Source organism: Rhododendron vialii, chromosome 6a (assembly GCF_030253575.1).
Source record: "Rhododendron vialii isolate Sample 1 chromosome 6a, ASM3025357v1".
Taxonomy (NCBI): Eukaryota; Viridiplantae; Streptophyta; class Magnoliopsida; order Ericales; family Ericaceae; genus Rhododendron; species Rhododendron vialii.
In genome coordinates this window covers 12,634,829-12,645,373 of record NC_080562.1, presented here as the reverse complement: position 1 = coordinate 12,645,373, position 10,545 = coordinate 12,634,829, and the positions used below count along the sequence as shown (strand labels likewise).

General features: G+C 38.5%; 1 long non-coding RNA gene across 1 annotated transcript; it reads left to right on the top strand.

The window, feature by feature from the left end:
* The first annotated feature begins 935 nt into the window (after window positions 1–935).
* On the top strand, window positions 936–8,887 carry LOC131330325 (uncharacterized). The gene is made up of 4 exons (XR_009201082.1): window positions 936–1,958; window positions 3,007–3,098; window positions 3,738–3,828; window positions 6,351–8,887. It is a non-coding gene; the product is annotated as an uncharacterized LOC131330325 (long non-coding RNA).
* Window positions 8,888–10,545: the final 1,658 nt, after the last annotated feature.

Genomic DNA, 10,545 nt, shown 5'->3' with positions numbered 1-10,545 from the left:
TTGCCTTGTCGGGATAAGGACTTAGTATTTCCTAACCATTGGCTAGAACAATGGAAAGAAAGGGAAAGCGTAGCTAAACTTGAATTAAACAAACTCCATTAACGGTTTAATGAGGCTTGGGTACAGGGAAAGTGATGAAAACTTAAACTATTTTTAGAGTGAGTACAAGTAATGCTTGGAAGAAATGAAAATGTAGGTGCATAAGCCGGGGGCTTGGTGGTCGGGGACGAAAAGATAGAAGATAATTAAAAAATAAATTTGCATAAGCCGGGGGCTTGATGGTCGGGGACCTTTGCCAAGGCCTCCAAAACTCAGAGTTATAGGAGCTACAGGCCTTGAGCTGCTTCAAAATGCTCCAATGCATGGTTGCCATGTGGCCTTCTAGCAAACAGCTTCGAAATGCTCTAATGAGGGGCTGCTCTCTGAACAAAAACGTGCCTTTTACTCCAAGAAAACGGCAAAGGCCTAAGAAATCCTTCTTTTCTTTATAAAAGGGCAAAAAGAATTTCAGTTCCTGCAGCATCCAGGCCATTTGAGCTGCTTCAATACTCAAGCTATTGCTTGAATGGACTCCTTCCGGGCCCACCACAGCAGAAAACTAATATTACTCCAGGCTTTTCTATCATTTTATTGGGCCTTGCACTTCTTGTGGGCCCTCAAATCCTTTGAGCCTGATTCCTTATGGAAGAAGGATCGAGAATCAAAAGATCAAGCAGACCTGGGTGAGCTACTTGTGAGCAGCTGGCTTAGGTATGCAAGAGTCATTCACTAGCATCTTCATGGGTTACATGTACGCCACCTGTCGCTGGCCTTGCATCATGCTGAAGAATGGAGTCCCACTTCTCCCCACTTTCTGGTTTAAACTTTAGGGAAGTTTAAGGATAGCGAAGATCACGAGCAAAAAAAAAAGAAAAAAAGAAGATCACAAGTTTTTCCCCTTCGGAATTAGAGGAGTTGTTTGGTGAATTTTACAAGTTCTTTGACTTTCTAAATTTCTTGAATAGTATACGTATTCGAGAAGAATGACCTATCTAGAAATCCGTGAAAATAAGAGATGTAGGCCATTTGGTTTGTATAGTTTAGTGGAAACACCTACTAATTTTGGTGGTAAGCAGCTTTCTTCAACGTGGTGTGGTGATTAGGAGGAAATAGTTGGAGTCTCTTGGGTAATTTTTTAGGAGAGTCATTGCCATTAATCTCAGGCTGCCGACTTATTTGGAGTATAACCTCGGTGGGGCGGGGTCGGCTGTGGCTCAATCCCATCTTGAGGAGTGTCTACATTAATGCTATTTGTTTCAATGTTTTAGACGCAAACTTTTGAATCCTTCTTGGAATATGTGGTAAAATTATTGCACATCTTTGAATGGTATCTTACCGTGTATTAAAGTTTCTAAAGATCCCTCTGCCTTTCTAGAATAGTTCAGTTCAATAGCAGGGTATTTGGTTTTGGCCGGACTAAGAATTACCATTTCTTGCAGACATGTAAAGCATGATAATGCCATATACAAAGAATAATTAGGTCAACAAAAGTGTAATTGCAGACATGAATTACCAAGATTTGTTAACTTACGATACACATCAAGAAGTGAAAATGTGCATATTGTTTTCTAGTGTTTTAAAAAGCGCACGCCATGGCGCTGAGGCGACGCGTAAGGCCTGCACTTTGAGGGGATGGGCTATGGCACAGAACCCAAAAAAGCAGTGAAGGCGCTGAAGCGCATGCCAAGGCGCATGGCGCCGAGGCGAGTGCTTTTCGCTGTGAGCCCAAAAAACTATCTCACCCGCACATATGAGCCAAAAATCGATCTCACCCATACATAAAAGGTTGCGATACACTGAATAATTCTTATTTTAAGTCATCCCAACCCTAATTGATCAGGAAATTCAGCGCGACAGCAGCTTCGATCGACAGCAGGTAGCAGCTCCTCTCCTTTTCGATCGACGAATTCTTCTTCCAGGTAACCTCCTCCTCCTCCTCCTCCTCCTTCTCTCACGTCTCCTCCTCCTCCTCTTCTTCTTCTCTCATGTCTCTTCTTCTTCTTCTTCTTCTCTCACGTCTCTCTTCTTCTTCTTCTTCTCTAACTGTATATACGTTCAGCTCCTCCTCCTTTTTGATCGACCCTCCAGCGTTCATAATATCTTAATTGTTAATTTTTTTTTTTGTACAAGTATGTAAGATCCTTCTCAGCCTCTCTTTCATTTAATATTTAAAGATTCTTGCATAAAAAAACAGTAAATGAAAAGGACCTGTTTTTTTTTTCCTGACATATATATTATATAAATGGATGTGCTACCCCAAATACAGTAAAATTACATATCTTAATTGTGATTTTTTTTTTTGTACAAGCCTGAAAAGGACCTGTTTTTTTTTTTTTTTTACAGTAAATGGATGTGCTTGTTTGTGTTGAAAACTTGTTTTAATAAATTTTGCCTCATTGCCAAGCAAAAAAAAAATTTTGCGCTTCGCGTCCATAAAGCTCGCGCCTTGCCTTGCGCTAAAGCTCCAGGGGACCGTGGTGCCTCGGTGCACCTTTCGCCATTTAAAACACTATTGTTTTCAGGTGCATGTGAATTCGATATGCATTGAATTTGTAGTGTCTGAATATTTCTTGTATGGTAAATCATAACTGCTCTTTCTCTTGCTTTGGATGAAACTCTTCTTTTGTGTGATATTATCACTTTCAGATACAATTTTCCCTTACCTATGGTTTCCTTGACAGAGTTTAGACCGGTTTGGTTGTATACTCTATCCCTGCACGTTCTTCTCTAATGTGTGGATTTATGAGTTTTTTTATCATTTGATTTGACCAATAGGTTCTACCTACACGGCTCAAAGAGGAAGGGGGGAAGTCAGAAGGGAGAGAAACAGTGCTGTAAAATTTTGGGACTAGGCTGGGAAACAAAAAGAAACAGTGCATCTACTATTTCAATATGATCTACCTACACGGCTCAATGTTGATTTGCTTTTTGACCCTTTTTTCTTTTCCTTTTTCTATTTGATTGCAGGCAAACAAGTGATCCTAGCAGTGGTTTTACAACTGTTGAGAAGGATCTCCCTGGGGGATTGATGCCCAAGCTTGGAGACAGAAAGGGACAGTGTAGCTTTCTGTTTTGAGTACTTTTTTCTTGTATGTCATTGTATGACTGTGGACTGATTAAGCATACTGAGGACGATATATGGCTTTTGAAGAATTGTTGTGTTGGGTTTGCTTGACTATTGCGATAAGCTTGTTTGTTGCTGGTCCTGGTTTACACACTATGCCACTTTCTCAGGTTAATAATTTAGCTGTGTCATGCCTGGAGCGTGCTAGTATATTTGTGTGAGAATAACATTATTAGCAAAGCAAGTTATTCTTGTTTCGGCTAGATGTCATGTCAATCAATGAGTTGAATGGTAAATCAGTAAAAGACCATTCTCTGGTTAATACTGTTTGGTTAACCAGTCTAACAGAAAGGTTGTCATTTTAGCAACCTGAGGGGAAATTTCGGTCATTTTTAATAACCTCAGGGGAGATCAAATTAATCTACCCGAATGATGACTACTTGTTTGGTTACATTACATATAAAAAGATGATAACAGAATTCTACAATTGATGAATCTAGAGGTTGGGGATATACATTGCTGGATAAGCATACACTATCTTCATTTGTCATTAGATCATGCGCCGTTTTTTTTCTAATTCGAATATCTTTAGTGATGACACACGTTTCCCCTATGTGTCTGATTTAGGAAACAGAAAGATAATATGACCCGCTGGCAGTTGAAAGAAAAAGAACATAATATGACCCGTGAGGCAAATGTCGGACACAGCATGCCTCTTTTTTAAGGTACCATGATTCTTAGTTAATGCCATCTAATTCCACTTGGATCTGTTTTGGCTTCTTCCTACTTGTTATCGGAATAGGTTGTAGACTTTTATTTTATACAATGACCTTTGGACTGGTAACCTTATCATATAGATCCCCTGCTTTATGATTCTCTGTAACGCACAAGTTCTTCGGCACAAGTTCTGAGTATGATTTTATTACTCTATCTTGTTCTTTTTCTCTTATTTATTTAAGAGAAATTTCACCTTCCTCCCCTTACGTTTGACTTTGAGGAAATGGAAACTAGATCCCTAATATTTTAAGAAATAGGCGGGGATGTCCCCTCCTGTTAGCACCTTGATTTCCAAGGCTTGCTAAGCTTGGCTAGCGGTGGCACCTTGCACCCTAGCCAACCGGTGGAAACGAAGGCATGAGATAGGCATGTCTTTACAAGGTGACCCGACGGTGTCGGTTGGTGTCGGCACTGGTCCCTAAGGCAAGTGGCAGTCGTGATGCACATGATAGCCCGATGATATCGAGGCAGGGATGCTAAACGGGAAGCAGGCCTGTGGGACAAGGCAATCGAGAAAAACGGCTAAGTATTGGGAGCTGGGGTTGGATCACGAAATTGGCCAAGCAGCCTTGAGTTGGCTCGGGCAAAACGGAGGCAGACTTGAGTTGGCTCAGGCAAAACGGTTATTGACGGTTAACAGCATTCTGCACATGTTGCTGGGAGCACGGGACAGCTGTCCAAGGCAGAAACGGGCTGCATGTGTTGCTAGCAACATGGGACAGGTGTCCAAGGTAGAAACGGGCAGTTATCTCCAGGCAGTTTCATGTTTCAGTATGCTGGCAGGTTCTGGCAGTGCCAGCACAGCCCTAGGGCAGTTGGGGGTGTCAACTGCAAGATCATGGGTTGGCCCCATGATCTCATGTACTTAGTGGCCACGTTTTTATGATTGTAAGCCTATTTAGGCAAGCATTTTCGTAGCCTAAGAGAGAGGGATGTTCTGTCTAGGTTCTTGAGTGTATTCCTTTGTAAGTTGGTACTTAATAAAGGTTGGGACGGTTCCCGTAACTCTTGAGTGTGTTTCTAGACGTTCAAACATATCGGGTGTGTGAGTAAACACTAGTTGGCTGAGACCAAGTTGTTGGCAAACTTGGTGCCATTAGGGGCATAGTTGTAGATACCGTTTCGTACCGGTCGGTATGTTCCGTTTTAGCACAAATCCGGTAACTTTGACCTCCATTTCCATTTCGTTCAACTTTTCGACTGTTCTCGGACGATTCCGGCGTACCGGTCAAATCTCGGCCGAGATGTCGTTACCGGGAATTTCGTCCGGTATTTTGCTAAACTGGGTTTCTCAGTCGCAACAGCCAACAAGAGAGAGAGAGAGAGAGAGAGAGAGAGAGAGAGAGAGAGAGAGCAGAAAATTCATCCTTTGCACCTGCAATTCTAGACTTTACAGTACCAGCAAGATTCGTCGGCGATCAGCTTCAGTCTAGAGAGAGAGAGTTACACAGACATATAGGTACATATAGATAGAGAGAAAGAGGAGGAGGAGGAGGAGGACTGGAGGAGGTTGAGGGAATCATCGGGCCAGCTACTTTCTCTGTCGTTGTTTGCCATTTGAACTCTTGACGCCATGGGAGGAGGTGGGTGTGTGAATGAGTTCATAGAGAGAGAGAGAGAGAGAGAGAGACAGAGACAGAGAAAATCACAAAGACCCGTAGCCTTTGATTTTTCTGGAAACATCTTGGAGTTTTGATCCAGTGCTTCACTTAACAAAAAAACTCCTTTGTCTCTTTTGTATTTTTGATAAAAAAATAGGAAGGGAATTGGTGAAAAGTATTTGATCAATACTCCTATTTATTTGGCAAACGAACGTCCCAATTTGGCAACAAAAACAAGTGATGGCATGTAAATACCTAGATAAGTTGCATTACGATGGTAGAATAATTCATATTATTAAGTCAATTATGTGGGTTTTGTTGTTGTTGTTTTTTTTTTTTTTTGATCCGCGGGTTTGTTGTCTTAATATATGTATTTTATGATGAATAGAATGGTATGGGGAATTTTTTTGAGTTATAATTATATATAATTATTATATATTTGTAGTTGCGATAAATCCGAAACGGTACCCGGTACCTGACCAGTACCGGTACGTACCGTACCAGTAAGAAAACGGTACGCTGTCTGAAATGGTATTTAGAACATTGATCAGGGGTAGATTTCTAGGCGAAAAATAGTCCCGTGACACCTCCCATGATGCACACATATTGAAAACTATGACCTAGCCACCACCATTGCCGGGTTTTGTAAAGCCATTGAACTGTATTTGATTCTAGCATTGGCATGCAAACATATGCAGGAATAAGGGTACAAAAGACATCATTTGCATTTGCATCTAGTGGAGGTATATCTACTATTTCAAGTTCAAAATTTTCGGACTAGGCTGGGAAACAAAAAGAAACAGTGCTGTAAAATGATTAGTTTATTTGATTTAAATAGTAACTCAGGGAATCTCAAATGGAATTGTTAGGAATGATATCGAGCTTGGGGTTTGTTCGTACGATCAAGGCGAAGCTAGAAAAGCCATGGAGAAATCAAATGACAAAGGTGATAGAATTTTTTTTTTTTTGATGACACATGTGAGTTTGTGGAATAGTGAAATTTGAATTCCATCAAATGATCTGATATAGCATAAGTGGTAGCTTGTTGAATGTTTAACTCACTATGAGGATGTGCAATGGGTTGAGTAGCTATATTGGGATTATATATATAGGCGTAAGCGAAACCATTGGTCTCTAACTCTGCTGATTGCAGACTCATTTGGCATTGGTGGTTTGTAGTGAACTAGATATGATCTATTTAGATTTACTTTTTGTGTATGTAATAAGCAGTTTAGTCAAGACATGATAATGAAATTGTGAGAGGGCTTTTAGAGCATAGGTAATTGACTAATACAATTTTATGGAGACAGCTTGTTTGGAAATTTTGAAAAAAATAGAAGAAAAGAAAATTGTTTGGAAGTTCAATGGCCACAGAATAGGTTGTGTGATTGCAATTTGAGTGTTATGGAGTTATATGTGGATGTGGAAGTTCTTATGATGATTTTACGATTGTATTTCTACTCATGCAGATGGGATTTATGTTTTAGTTTTAGATGAAATAATCGTTTGCTTAAGAGTTTTGTGGCGCAATTATGCAATAGAAGAAGCTAGTTGGGAACGTGAAGAGAAGCACAAGATTTATCCACATTTGTATTGATGAGGTTAGTATGCAATTTTGAGGACGAATTTTTTATTAAGGTGGGTAGGGTGTTACGCCCTGACTTTTCTTATACCTAATAATTATTTTCCTTTATAAAAAAAAGGAAATAGTTTTTCCTTGTACGATCGGGATGTTACTCCGTAATTGCTTATACTGTGTGCATTATAAGTATTCATGCCGTTATAGTAATTCTAGGAATTCTAAGACTGCTTTTGGTCTAATATTTTGTGTTATGGTAATAATATAAAAGTGGGTAGGGTGGTTAAGTGTGTATCGGTATTAAAAAAAGTGTTAAGGAGATAATAGTCATCGGGCAACACAATTGCAGTAACATCATTTTTTCTCATAGGTTTGGGATATGTTATTGGAGGAGTGTGTCGCAAGTGATTTTCTATATTATTGGGATGGTCACACATGGTTTATGCATACCTTAGTGACTGAATGTAGTTGAACTATGATGGTATTGAATTTGAAGAAATAGTATATGTGGTTGTACACTTCGAAATTGATTTAAGAGCGCAACTTAGAGGACTGCTTCGATTTCGTATGGAGGATGGGCTAGATTAATTGTGTGAGGTTGTGTTAAGGTTTTGTTATTTATAATGCTCCCTACATCCCGGATACTCTTTAATTGTTGTTCTTTGATTGGTTCATCATTTCTATACTTGGTATCTTAGTTGAGACGTGGTTATGTTTTGTTAGGTGGGGTCAATAATTATGCTTGTCTAAGAAAATAATCTAGGAATTGTTGATGTTTATTAGGAGATGAATAATGGTAAGAATGTTCATGATTCTGATGTTACGTCGTTCCCATCCGGGGAAAAATAAAAATGACGATGATGTTTTAAAGTGAGAATAGTTTATTACTGAAATTTTGGGTTTTTCTAATCGTAGTAGTAGCATTTCGGTTTTGAGAACTTGATAGTAAATGGGTAGGTTTTGGCAAGGTTACGGCTGCTTGATTGGAAAGGCCATGTAATGGGCTATGGCTATATCAAAATGTGAGTCTTTGGGCTGGTTTGAGTATGTAGAAGGGGATTATTATAATTTATTTGGTGATTAGACAGTAAAGTGATTGCACCAATGGTGATTTGAAAGTTTAATGCAATACAATATCACTATTGTGGAAATATGGGAAGCTTAGGAAAAAGAAAATATGCGTGGTTAAACTTATGAGATTAGGGTTGTTTTCGTGTCGTGGAATTAAATATGGAGTATTACCGACTTGATGATTAGTAGTTTTGGACTTCTCAATGTATTTGAGCTAATTATTTAAACTTTGACTTTTGGGGATAAATTAGAGATGTGGTTTTGAAATGACAAGGGAATATTTTAATGCAAGATTCAATGCTGTTACGTTTTGGGTTAGTGTGCATGGAGTCGGTCCTCAAGATACGGGGTGCAATTTAAGGATTTTAGGCGGTGATGTTTATTATATCTTCTCTTGGGAAGTCAAACTAGGGGCTAGTTAGTTCGATTATTAGTTTTGAAGACATGAGTTTGGGTAGTTCACTAAAGGTTGTAGATAAGTATGCATGGACCCTTGACATTTTCTTTTGGATGATTCAGTGGAGTAAGATTTGTTTAGACTTTAACAAAATCATTTGTACCCGCCTTGTACTTCGCTTGAGGTGATCAAATCACATTGCATTTATTGAATAAGTCTGGTCTGGCCACCGTTGTTGAATATTTGGAATAGGCTATGAAGTTTGGAAGTTTGTTGGGGCTTAGGACTTGTGATACTTGGATAAATATCACTGTATTTGAGGATTAAGGAAGTGGGTAATAGAAATCTGGGCTTTTGAGGTTGTATGGATGGTACCAATCAATTGTAGATGTCAAATACTTAGAGCTTGGCTTACTTGGGTTGGGAATTCTATTTGACTATGACTTGTGTGGTTAATTATCTCCTATGTTGTTTTCAGATAGTCATTTTTGTTTAAGCTTGAATATAGTTTCGGAGCCATTGGTTCATAGCTGAGGATGGTAGTATGTTGTTAGAAACAAATTCACATTTGGAGGACTTGTAAGTATTTTGGGAGATTGATTATTATAGAGTAAGATGTGCAATGACTTTAATTCTTGAGATGTGGTTTTCATATCAAAGTGGATGATAATAATCTATTATTGTTGACTAATCGTTAGAGCTTCGGTTACTTGCAAGCTAGGTTTATTTGGACCCTTTTCGTGATTATGAAGAACCTTATTGATATGTTTGGCCGCATCTTTTCTTTGAGCTTTCATTGAGTTTCTCTTGTTAAAGTTTGCATATTTGTACTTAGTGAGAGTTTTGTGGATACAATATTGATCTTTATTTATTAAAGGTGAAAAATTTTGGATCAAAATTCTAATTCTGGCATGACATGTGTTACTTTGGAGAATTGGATATCATGTGATTAGCGGCAATGCTTCGAATAGTGCACATTAATTGGTAAACCTTAACATAGCAAAATATTAGCGGTGGCTGGATATGGAATCTTGTTGATTCTCAACAATAGAGACTTTCTGTATAACTTTTGGGACTGATAAGTGTACACATTTAGTGGATTAGTTGTCTGTTTTGTATAGAAATTTCTATTAGACTTCTAATTGAATGTTGGAATTGATTTGTTCTGGTTTAATGGTTCTTGAAATAAAGGGTTATCGGGAATTAGAATTTTTGTTTGAATAGGTGAGTTTGCGGAATAGTGAAATTTGAAATCCATCAAATGATCTGGTATAGCATATGTGGTTGCTTATTGAATGTTTAACTCACTATAAGGATGAACAATGGGTTGAGTTGCTATATTGGGATTATATATATAGGGGGAGGCGAAACCATTGGTCTATTTTGATTGCCGACTTATTTGGCATTGGTGTTTTGTAGTGAACTAGATATGATCTATTGAGAATTACGTTTGGTGTATCTAATAAGTAGTTTGGTCAACACATAATAATGAAATTGTGAGAGGGCTTTAAGAGCGTAGGTAATTGACTAATACAATTTTATGGTGACTGCTTGTTGGGAAATTTTGAAAAAAAAGGAAAAGAACAGAAAACTGTTTGGAAGTTCAATGGCCACAGAATAGGTCGTGTGATTGTTATTTGAGTGTTATGGAGTTATTTGCGGATGCGGAAGTTCTTATGATGATTTTATGATTGTTTTTATACTCATGTAGATGAGATTTATGTTTTGGTTTTAGATGAAATGATTGTTTGGTTAAGAGTTTTGTGGCGCAATTCCGTGATAGAGGAAGCCAGTTGGGAATGTGAAGAGGAAAGGCACAAGATATATATATATATATCAATCACTTTCAAATGAGGACTAAAATAAGGACCTCTCCATTTCTCCCATTTTCCGTTCGAATTTCGATGATCTAAGCCGCTCAATGTGTTTAGAACGTGATTTTAAGAGTACACGCGAGGAATCAGCAAAAAAAATGACCGGGAAGGGCTTCATCCGATCAGTTTTTATTTGAACCATT